This window comes from Pongo abelii, chromosome 8, assembly GCF_028885655.2.
Source record: "Pongo abelii isolate AG06213 chromosome 8, NHGRI_mPonAbe1-v2.0_pri, whole genome shotgun sequence".
Taxonomy (NCBI): domain Eukaryota; kingdom Metazoa; phylum Chordata; class Mammalia; order Primates; family Hominidae; genus Pongo; species Pongo abelii.
Window position 1 is genome coordinate 132,428,978 of NC_071993.2, and position 15,667 is coordinate 132,444,644.

The following is a 15,667-nucleotide window of genomic DNA, read 5'->3' on the forward strand; positions in this document are numbered from 1 at the left end:
ATATATGCATAAGAGTACAAAGACTTTTGTATAACAATTTTCATCACATTGTAATTTGAAACACTCCGTCTACCAGTAGATGACTAGCTAAATAAGTTGCTATAGATGTGATATACAATGAAATACAGCATCAATCACTCATATGAAATGAGATAAAATACACATGCTGAGATGAAAATGTACCAAAGGCATTTGATTAAGGAAAGATGAGTGTGTCTTAGTGTCGGTTTCCCTGGAAGCAGAGCCTGAGGCAAGGATTTGGATGCAGGTAGTTTATTTGGGAAGAATCCCAGGAATCATGTGTGAGGGAGTAACGAGAATGAGGGGAGGAGCAAAGCGAGTATGATCTTCACATAGTGTGGCAAGGGGCTTGCTTCAGTTGGGACCTTCTGAGAAGTGTAAGGAAGGGTTCTAGCATTGTCCCTTGTCCCTTGATAGAAGGACAGGAGACAGAAGGTGAAAAGATGGACAGCCTGTGCAATGGGAGTTGTAGCTCACACAGAACTGCCCACTCCAGTTGTGGCTGAAATCAGAGGCAGTCCAGGGAATGTGATGTGGGGCATTAGAGGAATTTGCTACAGACTGATTCAATTTAGGTAGAAGAGGATGTCTGCATACATCCCTAGAGGTATGTATGAGAAGCCATCTTTTTCTTCTTTTCTATTTTTTGAGATGGAGTTTCACTCTTGATGCCCAGGTTAGAGTGCAGTGGCACGATCTTGGCTCAGTGCAACCTCCATCTCCCGGTTTAAAGTGATTCTCCTGCCTCAGCCTCCTGAGTAGCTGGGATTACAGGCATCTGTCACCACAGCCACCACACCTGGCTAATTTTTGTATTTTTAGTAGAGACAGGGTTTCACCATGTTGGCCAGGCTGGTCTTGAACTCCTGACCTCGTGGTCTGCCTGCCTCAGCCTCCCAAAGTGCTGGGATTACAGGTGCCAGCCACCGCCCCCAGCCGAGAAGCCCTCTTAAGCTGTGATCAGATGAACTGCTGCCCTCCATTCCCTCCATCAAGGAAACATAATGATGCCTGCATAGAAAGCTTGGGATAAGTAGGTTACTGTTTGTGTTCTCAAACATTAGGGAGCCTCAGAATGAATCACCTGTAGGGCTTGTTAGAACACAAATTACTGGTCTCTGCTTCCAGGCGTTCTGATTCAATTGGCCTGGAGCAGGCTGGAGAATTTGCATTTCTAATAAGTTGTCAGGTGATGCTAATGCTGCTGGTCTAGAGATCATGTACCGAGAACCACTTGTCTAGAACATCTGTGTATTTTTCCCAGCCATTGCCCAGAGCCTGTTGTGTTAGTTCCCAAACCTGTTCATGTCATCTTCACTTGTTATTATAGTCAGGTAATTTAAGTAAATATTGCATGAGCTAATGAGACACAAGTAGACAAAGAATTGTGTCTATACAATACAAGTTGAATGTTACTGAAAAGACTCAATATAGATGAGGCATTGAAAACTTGCAAAATGTCACAAAAATTGAAAATTGAAAATTTATAAGAATCTAGAAGACTATTCAAAGATTACTCATAAATATCTTTAGTTCTTGCTCCATATGAAGTACCTGCAACAAGGAATGAATGCCAATATATTATGGTGTGATCCATGTAAAAAATATACCTGAAATGCCCTCGAGTATCAAAGAAGAGGCCTTATACCCGTATTAGATTACTGTCAAATACATATACATTTATTTGCTTTAATTTAATAAGAAAGTTTAAGGTGTTTATTATTTTTTTCTGATTTCCTGCTTAGTTGACTATTTTGATCAACTAACCTGTCCTTATTGAATTGAATGAGAACCTCCATGGCCTCCAATTTTGAACCTTTCTGTTCTAAAGCAGGTTTCTCCCCAGGCACGAAACTGAAAACTAGGAATTCCAATGAGGATCGTTCCATGTCCCAAATAGTATCTTATTATTTAAAAAAATGTCAATTCTATGTTTTCTACATTTTTCAGAATTGCTGCCTATCTACCTGGGTCATTACTCTGCTCACAAGTACACACTGAATAAAATCGAAATCCTAGGCATTCAGGGCTCTCTCTGAAATGATTGACATCTATCACTTGCTCCCCCTAATTTTTCACTTCTTCTCTTCATTTACCCTGTACTACACATAAAATATCATTTCTTGACTATGCATTTGGGTTTTTTTTCATGAGTTCTTTCCTCTGCTCCTCTGTCTAGAGAAGTCCTATTTATCCTTCAAAACCCAGCCCAAATGTCTCATCTCTGAGAAGCCTTCCCAACTCCCTCTTCTGTTCTAATAGCTCTTTGTTGTACATGGTCCTTGATACTACTTGTCAGAATGCTTTGGAGTTTTTTGCTTTGGTTTCAGTGGAAGCTGTAGCATCTCAGCTTTCAACATCTAGGACATTTGTAATATTTTCCCATCTTACTTTATCACTTTAGCTGAACTGTGCTCCAGTCCTGACATTCTAGTCCTGAGTAGGGGCTCAGGAATATTTGTTGAGAAATATTAATGAGTAAACGAATCAATAAATGGACTCTCATTACATCTGACATATTTGATATTTCTCATTCAAGCATCTGTAGACATAAAAACCCACCATAATTTAAATGACAACTTAAGTATAATATATGTTGACTTGAATCACACGTCACTCACTCTCTTAGTGCTTAGCAATTTCTTCTTGTATCCATAAATAAAGTCCATTCCTGTTTTAAAGCCTGTTTAAAAACAAACAGAGTGAAACTCAAATTGTTGAGAAGATAAGTAGGTTTATTAAATATGATAGCTTCAGCATTTTACAGATTCACCAGTGAAACTTCTCAACTGAGAGAGTGTGATGCTGCTCAGGTTCTTTGGCTGCAAACTAGGGGCAATAACAGCTCTGACACCTCAGGGCCATGGTATTTAGTGAGACAGTTTATGTAAGGTGTCTGAATGCAGCAGGGACCCAACAAATACCAGTGGATTTAACTGACTAAATTTTTGTTAAACTGAGCACAAAAACAGAGACCAAATAGCAGCAGAGGTCGGAGCTAACCATGTGCAATCCCCTAAGACCCAGCGATTCCACTTCTAGCGCTATACCCAATAGAAAAGCTCACAGAGATGCATCTAAAGACCTGCCAAGGATATTGATAGCTTCAGTACATGTAACCGTCCCAAACTAGAAACAATCCAAATAGCAACATTAAAATGAAGCAATGCATTGTGTTACATTCACACAATGGAACATCATACAGCAACAAAAACAAATGAAGGACTCAATGTGGAACAACACAGATGAATCTCATAAGCACAACACAAAAGAAAGGAGTCATATGCAAAAGAGTACATGTATCTTTAATTGATATAAATCTTAACAACAAGTGAACTAATCTGCTGATAGAAATTGTGAGTGGGAACGGAGACTGGGAGAGAGTCTGAGAGGCCTTCTTGGATGCTGCAATGTTCTAGATCTTGAGCTAGGGATGGTGATCTGGAGGTCCTCAGTTTTTAAAACTTCATAAGGCTATTTATGAATGGTGTGCCTTTCTTTATGGATGTCACATTTCAATAAAAAGCTTAATTAAAATGACAAAAGACAGGCAGGTTGAGTGTTTGGGAAGATGGACTAGCAAACATAATGGCAAGGAATTCCTGGTGTTTGAACATATAGCAGAGATGTAGGGAAGCAATAAGAAGGATGCTTCAAGAACAGATCCTTAAGTCAATGTGTATCTAAGGATGAAAAACAAAGCCTGTGATAGTAATGGCTTCTTTTCTTTTCTGGGTTACATGACAAAAATTCTTGTCATCTGATGAGATAAAATGATAGCCATCTGGAAAAGTAAATAATCTAAACTTTACACTGTTCATCAGGACAAATTCTAAATGAATCAAAGATGTATATGTAAAATAGAAAACCATTAATGTATTAGAAGATAAATGGGAGAGCTCCTTTTTAATCTTGGAATAGAGAAGGCCTTTGTGACTATGACACAAAAGCAAGAACCCATAAAAAATGGATAAGTTGACTACACAATTATAAAAGCCTTCTGTTTGGTGAAACAACCACAACCACATCACACACACACAAAAAAAGCAAAAAAGAAAACATGAAAAGCGAAACCAAAAGACAAATGAAAACAGGACAGGTAAATTGTAATTTAATCATAGTAAGAGGACTAAACTTCTGTCTTAATCCCTTTCATGGAATACCAAAGACTGTGTACTTTATAATAGAAATGTATTTGGCTCACAGTTCTCAAGGTTGGCAAGTCCAGGATCAAGGAGCTGCATCTGATGAGGGCCTTCTTGCTGTGTCATAACATGGCAGAAATCATCATGTAGCGAGAGAATGTGCAGGAGAGGGTAAGAGAGGGCTGAACTTGCTTTTATAACAAATTCACTCTTGAGATAATGAACTCACTCCTACGATAATGGCATTAATCCATTTATGAGGGCAGAGCCCCCTCATGACCTAATTACTTCTTAAAAGTCACCCCCTCCACACTGTTACATTTAGGGATTAGGTTTCTAACACATGAACTTGGGAGGACACATTCAAACCATAGCACCTTCCCAATATGTTAAGAGCTTCTAGGAACAGATAAGAAAAAAAAAACAAAAAAAGATAGGAAAACAGATAAAGCTTATGAACAGATAGTTTACAGAAAAAGAAATACAAATTGCTCTTAAACATATGAAAAAATGCTTAACCTCATTCACAATATGAGAAATGCAAATAAAAACAGACTATTTTTCAACCAATCGATTGGAAGAGAAACATGTTTGATAATACCCTTTTGGTGGGCCTCTGGGAAACAGGCATGTTTGTATATTGCTGTTGGGTGTGCACATTGGAGCAACCCTTCTGGAGGCTATTTGACAACAACTATCAAAATTAGAAAAGTATATCCCTTTGGCCTTGAATTCCCATTCTGAGATTTGTCTTACAGATCTACTAGTCCACATGCAAAATGCTATATATACCAGGTTATTCACTTCAGCACGGTAATCACAAGAGTAGAGACAATCCAAGACCATCGAGAGATGGCTAGTTAAGCAGATGAGGCATCCATACAACGGGATACCATGTTAAAAGAAAGAAGCTCTCTATTAAGGACAATGGAATTCCATGTATAAAGGAGGAAGACCTCTAAATAAGAAAAGATCTGTAAGATACACAATAATGCTGAACAAAGCAAAGGAGAAGAGTGCATGTAACATGTGAAGGTATGTGTGGGGTAACCAAAGAATCTATGTGAATAGTTGCTTGATCTGCATAAAGAAGCCTAGAAGAATACATTAAGAATATCAAAACAGAGTTACCTGTGCGTGGAAATGGAGGTAGGTGGAAATTGTGAGAGGAAAGGATGGCTGGGAAGAAGACTTTTTCCTGGTTACCTTTTGATGCTAAAAAATGTTGATCTTTGTGACTGTATTAGCTATTCAAATAATTTAAAACACATCTTAGCTTGTGCTGGGTCTAGTTCTAATTAGAATGCCCTGCCTTCTTCTTAAGCTAGTGATTTGGCAAGGTAGACTAGAGAGAATTTCTGTTTTGGGGGTTTTTGGTCTTTTCATTAGTAAAAGAGCAAACGGAAGTTATGTACTAACCCAGGATTTGTGCTTTCTTTCAATGACTTTTAGTGAAATAAAAGGATTGAAATAGGTTGCCTAACATATTTAGAGTCTCATCTTAGAGGACAGGGTTTTGTAAGGCTAGAACTTGGTAAGTGGGCACAACCAACAGGAAACAGTTCTGGGTTCCTCATTTATAGCTTCACAGGCAGAGACAATAGCTGACAAATCAGAGGGAGCTAGCTGAGGGTTTGGCAAAAAACAATTTAGCAAACTCCAATTTTACCCAACTACCTGGATATTTAAATAAAAGTATCTTTTAGGTAAAAATGATTCTGGACAACTAATGTGATTCCTTATTTTATGTTGTGTGTCTCAACAGAGGATGATTCATAATCCATGGCCCAGCCCACGTCCAAATCCCATCGACCCTCTCATTGGGGTAGGAGCTGTGTGGTGTTTATTCATTCAACATGCAGTTTCTGAGTGAAGAACTGAATAAAAGCAGCAGCTCACCTCTATAATTCCAGCACTTTTGGGAGGCCGAAGCAGGAGGATTGCTCGAGCCCAGGAGTTCAAGACCAGCCTGGGCAACACAGTGAGACCCCCTTCTCTACAAAAAATTTTTTTTAAAAAATTAGCTAGACGAGGCCGGGCGCAGTGGCTCATGCCTGTAATCCCAGCACTTTGGGGGGCCGAGGCGGGTGGATCATGAGGTCAGGAGATCGAGACCTTCCTGGCTAACACAGTGAAACCCCATCTCTACTAAAAATACAAAAAAAAAAAAAATAATAATAATTAGCCGGGCCTAGTGGTGGGCGCCTGCAGTCCCAGCTACTCGGGGGGCTGAGGCAGGAGAATGGTGTGAACCCGGGAGGAAGAGCTTGCAGTGAGCTGAGATCGCGCCACTGCACTCCAGCCTGGGCGACAGAGTGAGACTCCATCTCAAAAATAAATAAATAAATAAATAAACAAACAAACAAATAAATAAATAAATGAAATTCGCTGGACATGGTGGTGTGTGCCTGTGGTCTCAGCTACTCGGGAGGCTGAGGTGGGAGGATTGCTTGAGACCAGGAGGTTGAGGTTGCAGCGAGCCAAGATTATGCCACTGCACTCTAGCCTGGGCAACAGAGTGAGAACCTGTCTCAAAAAAAAACCAAAAAACCAAAAACAAAAACGGAAAGGAAGCAATTCTCTGTGTCTCTATCATTTGGCCAGACCTTGAAGCATACAGCTAGCAGGGTGAAAAGGAAATTAACATGCGAGGTGCACAGGTGCGTGGCTGGTGGACCCAGGGTGGTGAGTGGCTCTCCATTAATTAAAGAGAACGTGAGGTGAAGTCGTTGTCTACAAGTTACAGACTTTGAGAAATTGTCTCAATAAAGGAGAACTTCATTTGGCCTCAGGTGAGAGCCAATCAATAAATTAGTTGGCTGAGGGTAGAAATGTGCAGGGAGAATCAGGATCTGTGTAAAACCAGGGGGACAGTGAAGAATCAAGAGGGCAGGCAGCAAAGCAAAGGTAAAAAAAATTAATAAAATAAAAAGCTGCTCCAGCCCCAGCTTGCATTCCCTGTGATGCATAAACCGGGTGATCTTCGTTAGCCTTGGGAGAGGCAGAGAAGGTGAGAAGTGGGGGCCGATTGCCACAGGACTGTGGCCATCTATTTCCCCGTGACCGTCTCCATTAGGACAGGATAGAGGTGAGACCAATCAGAAAGCCACCTTCACAGGGAAGACGTCCCGGCCCCGTGTAAATGCGCCGTGAGCTGCTGTTAGTGACGCTAATGTGGTTCTGAGAGGCGTCCTCGCCCAGCCCCAGAGCCGCAGACTCAGGCAGAGCCCCGGGTGCTGAGCTGAGGGGCGTTCCATCACCCGGACGGGGAAGGCAGACGGCCCTGGGCTCCCAGCTGGCCTTGTAAAACTTGACTCATGGTGACAGAATTCCTTCCATCATCGTTTATGCTGCACCTTCCCGGCTGCATCACTGTTATTTAGCATCCTGCCGTCATCCATAAAGCACCTCGCTGCCATTTGTTCTTTATTTCTCACTCTCCTGAGGTTTGCTGTTCTCATTCCCTGTCTGGAGCAGAGAGGTGGGCGGGGGAGGGGAGAGAGAGAGAGAGAGAGGAGAGAGAGACAGAGAAAGAAATATATTAAAGAACTCTGTTCCAGGTTGCCACCTGCCTGTCCCTCTGCCCCCAGGGCCTGGCCTCCCCTCTGAAGGCCCTGCCCACCCTTGGTGGTGGCACCTGCCAGGTGAGTGTGGTAGGGCTGGAAATATGGGGCCTGGCATCTGGCCCTCTGCCCCGCTGTTCTGCTTTATGACCATGGGCAAATCTTTCTGTCTCTTTTGTGTATCCTGAGCTATAAAATGGACAAATGATGGTGGTCCCCTTTTCTTCCTTGCAGTGATGCCATGCCGGATCTTAAGTTTTTCCCTAATGTAATAAATCTCAGAGACCAAATAGGATCATCAAAAAGAAAACCCACTGAGTTCCCAAGAAAGGCATGGCTCTTCACGCCCTTGTTCATGTGTGTTCTTGCCATGAAAGGCCGTCACCTGGGCAGGCGTCCCCATGGCTCTCCCGTCCACCTCCTGAATTCATCGCCTATCAGGTCCTTCCTCTGCTAGAAACCCTCGATGGCCTGTATCCCATGCAGAGTCAAAGCCAATCCTCAGAATGGCCTGGGCACTCCACAGTGGCCCCTGCCCCTAACTGACAGCCTGCTCCTCTCCCCTCCTCCCTGCTCTGCCCAGCTATGCCAGCCACCTTGTTGCCCTCGAGCACATACCTGGGCCACACCCATGATACCTGGCATTTTCTGTTTCCCAAAGCTATCCTTCCTGACTCTTTCCTTTAATGTCACCTTCTCAGGAAAGGCGTCCCTGACCAGGCTGGGAACGCCCCAGGGCGGGGACTTTGCTGCTTTGTTTCCTGCTATATTTACAGTACCTTTCCCAGTGCCGAGACAATAAACATTTACTGAATAAATAAGTTATGTCTCTCTTTTAGCAAGCAATTAATAACAGTAATACACTTGGTATGACAGTTTCCAAATCACTTTGAATGCAAAGCCCATAGCATTCATGTATTGCAGGCACATTTGCCAGTCACAAACTTGGATGTGCAAAGATGGTCACTTTATGTACCCTGGGAGTTAACTTGTTTCCAGACCCCCAATTCCACCCATCTTGCCAATTCAAGGAAACTGAGTAAACCCAGGCTGATTCCAGGTGTGATTCCCCAGCTGGTCTACCTCGGTCTGTGTTGGCTGGACTGGGCAGAGAATGGACCTCGCCCTATAGCAGCTTTTGGGGGATGTTTGTCCTGGGAAGGACCATGCCTGGCTCGCAGCCCACCCACAGCCCTGCTGTGTGCACCAGCCAGTGACACTCAGCTGTATTAGTCCATTTTCATGCTGCTGATGAAGACATACCCAAGACTGGGCAATTTGCAAAAGAAAGAGGTTTAATTGGACTTACAGCTCCATATGGCTGGGGAAGCCTCGCAATCATGGTGGGAGGCAAGGAGGAGCAAGTCAATGTCTTAATTGGATGGCAGCAGGCAAAGGGTGAGTTTGTGTAGGGAAACTCCTGTTTTTAAAACCATCAGATCTCCTGATGCCCATTCACTATCACAAGAACAGTGCAGGAAGGGCCTGCTCCCATAATTCAATCACTTCCCACCAGGTCCCTTTCACAACACATGTGATTTCAAGATGAGATTTTAGTGGGGACACAGCCAAACCATATCATTTCACCCCGGCCCCTTCCAAATCTCATGTCCTCACATTTCAAAATCAATCATGACTTTCCAGCAGTCCCCCAAAATCTTAACTCATTTCAACATTAACTCAAAAGTCCACAATTCAAAGCCTCATCTGAGACAAGGCAAGTTTCTTCTGCCTATGAGCCTGTAAAATCAAAAGCAACTTAGTTACTTCCTAGATACAATGGGGGTACAGGCATTGGGTAAATATAGCCATTCCAAATAGGAGAAATTGGCCAAAACAAAGGAGCTACAGGCTCCCATGCAAGTCCAAAATCCAGTAGGGCAGTCAAATCTTAAAGCTCCAAAATGATCTCCTTTGACTCCATGTCTCATATCGAGGCCACACTGATGCAAGAGGTGAATTCCTAGGGTCTTGGACAGCTCCACCACTGTGGCTTTGCAGGGTACAGCCTCCCTCCTGGCTGCCTTCATGGATTGGCATTGAGTGTCTGTGGCTTTTCCAGTAGCACAGTGCAAGCTGTCAGTGGATCTACCATTCTGGAGTCTGAAGGATGGTGGCCCTCTTCTCACAGCTCCACCAGGCAGTTCCCCAGTAGGGACTCTGTGTGGGGGATCTGACCCCACATTTGCCTTCCACACTGCCCTAGCAGAGGTTCTCCATGAGGGGCCCCACCCCTGCAGCAAACTTCTGCCTGGGCATCCAGGCGTTCTCATACATCCTCTGAAATCTAGGCAGAGGTTCCCAAACCCCAATTCTTGACTTCTATGCACTTGCAGGCTCAACACCATGTGGAAGCTGCCAAGGCTTGGGGCTTCCACCCTCTGAAGGAACAGCCTGAGCTGTACATTGGCCCCTTTTAGTCACAGCTGGAGCAGCTGGGACACAGGGCACCAAGTCCCTAGACTGCACACAGCAGAGGGACCCTGGGCCTGGCCCATGAAACCATTTCTTCCTCCTGGGCCTCTGGGCTTGTGATGGGAGAGGCTGCCACAAAGGTCTCTGACATGCCCTGGAGACATTTTCCCCATTGTCTTGGGGATTAACATTTGGATCCTTGTTACTTATGCAAATTTTTGCAGCTGGCTTGAATTTCTCCTCAGAAAATGAAATTTTCTTTTCTATTGCATTGTCAGGCTGGAAATTTTCTGAACTTTTATGCTCTCCTTCCCTTATAAAACTGAATACCTTTAACAACACCCAAATCACCTCTTGAATGCTTTGCTGCTTAGACATTTCTTCTGCCAGATACCCTAAATCATCTCTTTCAAGTTCGAAGTTCCACAAATCTCTAGGGCAAGGGCAAAATGCTATCATTCTCTTTGCTGAAACATAGCGAGTCACCCTTGCGCCAGTTCCCAAGAAGTTCCAAACTTTCCCACATTTTCCTGTCTTCTTCTGAGCCCTCCAAACTGTTCCAACCTCTGCCCGTTACCCAGTTCCAAGTCACTTCCACATTTTCGGGTATCTTTTCAGCAGTGCCCCACTCTACTGGTACCTATTTACAGTATTAGTCCATTTTCACACTGCGGATAAAGACATACCCAAGACTGGGCAATTTACAAAAGAAAGAGGTGTAATTGGACTTACAGTTCCATGTGACTGGGAAGGCCTCACAATCATGGTGGAAGGCAAGGAGGAGCAAGCCAATATCTTACATGGATGACAGCAGGCAAAGAGAAACTTTGTGCAGGGTAACTCCCATTTTTAAAACCATAAGATCTCATAAGACTAATTCACTATCATGAACAGCGCAGGAAAGACCCACTCCCATAATTCAATCATCTCCCACTGGGTCCCTCCCACAACACATGGGAATTCAACATGAGATATGGGTGGGGACACAGCCAAACCATATCATCATCCTGGCTCCTTGGCGACCTTTTGCTTTCCACACACACAGGGGATTTCTTTAGGCCTGAGGAAGCAGCTTTTTCCCTTCTGCCCACAGCTGCACTCAGCATCACTCTTCCAGTTCTCTTCAAGGCTCTTTCCTATCAGGGTTCCACTGGGGATCAGTTCTGGGTTCACTAATTTTGCGTTTCCAAATCCATCAGGAGAATCTCAGATGCCACCCTGAGGGTTGGAGAGAGAAGAGGACCCCCACCAGCGGGTAAATCCCATCTCCCCGCTCCTCACTTTAGCTAGCCTGCCCTGCTCTGGCACGCATCTTCCCGTACGCTGTGTTCCCGCCCCAATCCACCAGGTTTTAGTTTTGAGAGCCAAGTTTTTAGAAATTTCAAAGCCCTTTCTCTCTCAAACTCTTGCTGCTTACAAAGCAAAGGCAAGGCTGGCTGTCAAACAATGGGCCAGGCATGGACTTTCAAAAGTCTATTTTTAAATTGAAAGGGAAAAAACAGGAACCAACCAGAAGGGAAAAAGTGTTGAATAATATTTCAAAACATTATGTGCGTACACATTCACTGATGATTTACAGCTTACCAAAACATTTCTACCTACATAAGAGCATGAGATAGGCTGGGTATGGTGGCTCATGCCTGTAATCCTAGCACTTTTGGAGGCTGAGGTGGGTGGATCTCCTGAGGTCAGGAGTTCGAGACCAGCCTGGCCAACATGGCAAAACCCTGTCTTTACTAAAAATACAAAAATTAGCCTGGCATGGTGGTGTGTGCCTGTAATCCCAGATACTTGGGAGACTGAGGCAGGAGAATCGCTTGAACCTGGGAGGCAGAAGTTTCAGTGAGCTGAAATTGTGCCATTGCACTCCAGCCTGGGCGACAAGAGCGAAATTCTGTCTCAAACAAACAAACAAAAAAAGCACAAGATCTGTATGGTCCTGGTGTAGAGACAAACGGGGCTGCAAGGTCATACCGGGCAAAAAGGGCACTTCCATCCTAAAACTCCAGTCTTTTGGTTCCAAAATTTGTTGTTGTTGTTTTTAAATGACCTGTCACACTGATTAGCCTGGAGACTGTATTAGATTGAGTCCTTGTGCCCTATAGTTAACAAAGGTGGGAAGTGTGAGTTGAGTAGATGAAGTCCTATCCCAAAATGCAGCTCATTTGAGGGATTTGTTATTAGACTCACTTTAAAAAAAAACTCTTTGTCCATTGCTCTTTGTCTCTTTCCCTTATCCTGATGCCTGTTCCTCTTTCCATCTGTTGGTAGTATATCTCGATGGATTTTTTTTTTGTACATTTCCTTGCCCAATACGAGACTAATAGGCATTTTATAATATTTTGAAGTATAAAATTCTTATTAATTTATCTCTTTATTAAATACAAAGCAGACAATAAATTGCTGTTTCAAACAAGGAAATATTTTACAAACAAATAAAAATCAGAAGATCTGTTGGTCCCCAAAGTGGATTTTCAAAGTTGCTAAAAATATACAATCATTTAATTATTCTGTAGAGGGCTACCTCTTTTTAGGATAAACAAATGATATGTGTTTCTGTATACAGTGATTTTAAAGACATGTTTCCTTTTTTGTTTGAGATGGAGTCTCACTCTGTTGCCCAGGCTGGAGTGTAGTGGTGTGATCTTGGCTCACTGCAACCTCTACCTTCCAGGTTCAAGTGGTTCTCCTGCCTCAGTCTCCTGAGTAGCAGGGATTACAGGTGTCCACCACCACACCTGGCTAATTTTTGTATTTTTAGTAGAGACGGTGTTTCATCATGTTGGCCAGGCTGGTCTTGAACTCCTGACCTCAAGTGATCCTTCCACCTCGGCCTCCCAAATTGCTGGGATTACAGGTGTGAGCCACCGCACATGGCGGATGTTTCTGTTTTCCTGTTTTCTATTTTTTTTTTTCCTCCTTCTGCTGAGCGAATTTTATTGACCACTCTCAACCCTTATTCTGCTCACCAGGCTGTCTTTTGGTGAGAGGTTGGGTTAGGAGTTCCTTTTAATGGCCTGAAAAGTCTTACTGTATTTCTTTGGTTATTAAATACACATTTTTATTCTGGTAGTTGCATGCTTAACACATTTGAAAGGTTTCAAAATTTGGTTTTCCAACAGATGCTGTAATCTGTATTTCTAATTTTAGGGATAGTGACAAATTATGGCCAACTTTAACAGTTGATTGTACAGTAAAAGTACAAACACTGACAAATATGGCATCAAGAGTCTATGCTTGTGTTCCTAGTTTTCTTGCTACTTTCTCCATCCTTTTAATCCATTCAATCATTGGTGAATTTATTCATCAAACAAACACTTATTGGGCAGCTACTATGTCCCAGGATGCCTAGACACCTGGTGGGTGCCGGGATGCAGAGTCTTTAGCAGGTGCAGTGTCTGCCCTCAAGGAACTAGACACAGAGGATCAGAGAGTCAGGGAAGGCTTCCCCAAGAAGATGACCCTTGAGGTGGGCTTTAAAGGGATGATCAAGTGAGCGAGGGCTAAGGGCGACAACCTTTTGCCAATTTCCAGAAATCATTCCCTGGTGTTACTGCATAATTCTGTGTGGTTTTGCTATTCCGTGCTCACACCTTATAGATCATTTCTTTGTGAAACGATCCTCAGACATAATTAAAATCTGTTCTCTGTCTCCTGCCACACCCCCGACTGATTTGAGGGAGGTGTTTGATTGTTGTTCCAGGCTTCAAGGCAAGATCAGAAATTGTGTCTTTGTGTCTGAGGGAGACAGGGATTATGGAGGGATCCTCTGGGTCTCCCTGGATGGAATGGGATGGAACCAAATGCTGGAGGTGGAGGAGAGGACCCCAGGGGTGAGAAGCAGAGGAAAGAGAATAAGGTCCTCCAGGGTCCTCCAGCATGGGTCTCAATTGCAAGTGACTCTGAGGGAAGGCCATCTCATTCTCTGGAACTCTCTGTGTATATTAACCAGCTAATAGTAAAGTTGTTTGACAGTAGGTTCTTCTACCCCATTGAGAACACAGCACTGTTTTGTTTTGTTTTGTTTTCTCAGAAAGACAAAAATAATTGAAAACAAACAAATGTTCAATCAGGGACACGTTTACATTTGTTCAGTGAAATATTATCTAGTTATTGAAAATGATAACTATAAAGATAATGGTGGATATGGAAAATATCTTAATAGATCTATATGTTAAAAAATGAATACAAATGGTCTGTATGCTATGATAACAGCTATGCAAAAGTAAATGCATGCTGATAAGAACTAGAAAGGAAAATGTAAAAAAAAAATTCAGGATTAATGATGTTTGTATTAGTTAAGATAATGCAAGTAGTTGTAAAAGAAAAATTCTGAAATCCCAGTAGCTTAACACACTAGAAGTGAAGTTCTGCTCAGAACAAGTCCAGTACCAATATAATGGACCTACGCTCCTTCCAGCTCATGGCTATGCCTCCTCCAGGGCCTCACAATCCCCTTCATTCACTGGGTGGATAAAGAGCTATGCCCTAGCCCTCTTGGGCCCGAAGGTGTCCATCTTTATTTTCACTCACATTTGATTGGTCTAAATGAGTCGCATGGCCCCATGATAGGATCAGAGGCTTGCAGGCATTGGAAATCTATTTTTTCTTTTGTACATTTTGATATTGAGTCTATAGTGACTTTCTTGTCTGAACTAAAAACATTTACTACAACAATAAACACCCCGGTATTTCCTCTTTCTGGAAGATGCTGTACCCTCCTCCCTACTCTGTCAGGTAGGCTACTTAAAATTCTTTCTTTCAAGGTTCTCTTTACGTTCCTTCTGCTCCATAAATCCCAACCTGCCCACTGCAGCCTCAAGAGCAGAGTTCTCACTGTTGATATCTGGACCATGAATCATACTTTCCTCTTAAAGGCACCATAGAATGGTTGAAGTGGAGGTGATATCAGCAAAAAAGGTGGAGCAGGGACCTCCAAAAATCATCTCCTCTATAGAAACAATGAGATCATCGGCAAAAATGGTCAGAGTCAACGTTTGCCGAAGTTAACCAAAGGCTTGCAGCAATCTGGGGAGCATTTATTCAAGAAAAACGGCTGTATCTTTGTATGAAATGCAAGCTTTATGGCAATCTAATTGGCCTTATTACCATTGCCCACTCCTGAACTCTGTAGTAGTAACCTTGAAAACCAATAGTCTGCAATCATGGTGAAAACCAGTGGCCTGGCAGACACTGGAAAGGGAAGAACAGAGCTGAAGCTCCTTCAAAGCCTCATTTCCAGAGAATTGCCACTATCTGACTTGTCTAGTGGTTTCTGGAAGACCCCACACACAAGGCTGTCTTTATTTGATCTGACTGGTAGCTCCTCCAGTGTGAACAGCTTTTTTTCCCCAGGGACAGTTGTCTAAAACAATTAGGAAATTGTTTAACGTTACAGCTTCCCAAGATGGTAGATAACAGTTTGGGGAAACAGTACACAAACCTAAAAGCTTAAAAGGAAAAGCTAGGAAATGAAATGTCCATAGGGGTCTTTGAAAGGCTTTGATATAGTCTTGGGAATCT